This window comes from Engystomops pustulosus, chromosome 3, assembly GCF_040894005.1.
Source record: "Engystomops pustulosus chromosome 3, aEngPut4.maternal, whole genome shotgun sequence".
In the NCBI taxonomy this organism is placed as follows: domain Eukaryota; kingdom Metazoa; phylum Chordata; class Amphibia; order Anura; family Leptodactylidae; genus Engystomops; species Engystomops pustulosus.
In genome coordinates, this window is record NC_092413.1 from 189,516,511 (window position 1) to 189,518,206 (window position 1,696).

A 1,696-nucleotide genomic window follows, 5' to 3' on the forward strand; every position below is an offset into this window, starting at 1 on the left:
AGGGAAGGGTGTTCTTGATGGTAATAGTAGCGTCTCCCGTTTGGGCACATATTTGCAGGCACCAGACTGGAGGGGTGTGGAATGTGGAGAAGTGAGAACAAGATATGCATTTGCTCGGTGCTGGGAGCCACAGTGGATATTCCTGGAAGATTTTCCCAAAGAAAACACTGGAGAATTTGATGGTAAAACAAAAATACATAGCAGGGACACCATTACATTGTAGTAAATACGGTCTATTTTCTGGAAAGATAAGTTATGGTTCCACAATGCCACCGGACATCTACAGGAAGATATAGGGGGTCATTTATTATGGCCTTTCAAACAAGAGACTGGCGGTGTTTATTTTTGTTCCTTTCTGCACCTCTTGCGCCTGCATTTATGAAGTGTTGGCGCCACAATATTAGTGTTTCCTGACACTCTCGACTTATCTATTTTGAGGTTTTACTGGAATCGTTTAAAAGTGAACATACAGTAATCTATCTTCAAAGAAGTTACTTGGACGCACGGTGCCCATCTGAGAAGAAAACACAGAAAGCGAAGCAAGTGTGAGCCTGGTGGTCTCCTTACGGTTCAGAGCTAGTGATGCAATTTTACATATAGCAAAAAAATATATAAAGGAAGCTCACCTCTGTGGGCTGCACATCTTGGAAAGCGAAAAACAGTTCCGGGTATACACTCAGATATTAAGTTGTTCCTCAGTGGAGGGAACCAAGAGGGTCAGTGGAATGTATATGTGCACCCTAGGTCAGAGTGTAGAAAAAGAAGGAGGAAGGAACAAGGTGTTGTGACTCCAGGCATAGGAGATATAGGTCAAAAAATAGCTATAGCTCTCCCTGTTAATGCCCTAGGTAGAGATCTAGAACACCCTGTAAACCTAACCTCGGGGTTGTGGCCCTAATTGACCACGAGCCCCGACCGGAACCTTACCCTAGATAACTGGCCCTGTAAATGGACCTAGTCTTAGAGATAACGTCCCAGTCAATAAAGCGTCTCTAAGGACGAGTAATACAAAGTGTGTCATAAGGGTAATTGCGTAACCAAATCCCGACAGGGCCTGTTTCACCCTTTAGGGCTCATCAGGGGATAATGCGGTCCGCGTGTGGAAAAAACCCTAATAGAGAAAAAACCACAGGGTATAATTTGATACCTCAAGTGACATATAAAAGGTCTCTAATGTGTCTATAGACATAGAGTGTAAGTAATGTGCTCTTACCTTGCACTGCTTAGATAAATGGTGCTGGGGTAATGCTGGCTCCCTTACTCACTAGGCATAGTGTGTACATATAACCGTGACCATCCTAGTGAGGAAGAGGTGATAAAGAAAGTGAATCTGCAGCAAAAACAATTATCAGGGAGATGTGGGCATATGGGTACAAATGTGTACTGACCCCACTAGATGAAAGTCTTACCTGAGGGAGATAGCTGAGACAGTGGACAGGTGCTGCGGGGGTGCCTGTGCGCAAAGCCCCGTACGCAGCGGATGACCAGTGGGCACTAACTGATCTGGCGTGCGGCTTGCAATTTATGCGCTTCACATGTGGTGTTGGTACCACCCCCTAACACTCGGCGTCTGCTCGACCGCCACCCTCATTGGTGGAGCGGTGCGGCCGGTAGCGGGCGCGCGGTGTGCGCATGCGCCAGAAAAGAGCGGAGAGGGCAGGGAAACGGCGCCCTTCCGCAGTGGCCCGCCCAGAGG

General features: G+C 47.2%; 1 long non-coding RNA gene across 1 annotated transcript; it reads right to left on the reverse strand.

The window, feature by feature from the left end:
- Window positions 1–238: 238 nt before the first annotated feature.
- Window positions 239–1,489, reverse strand: LOC140120671 (uncharacterized). The gene is made up of 3 exons (XR_011853937.1): window positions 1,410–1,489; window positions 1,214–1,298; window positions 239–514 (listed from the first exon to the last, which is right to left on the reverse strand). It is a non-coding gene; the product is annotated as an uncharacterized lncRNA (long non-coding RNA).
- Window positions 1,490–1,696: the final 207 nt, after the last annotated feature.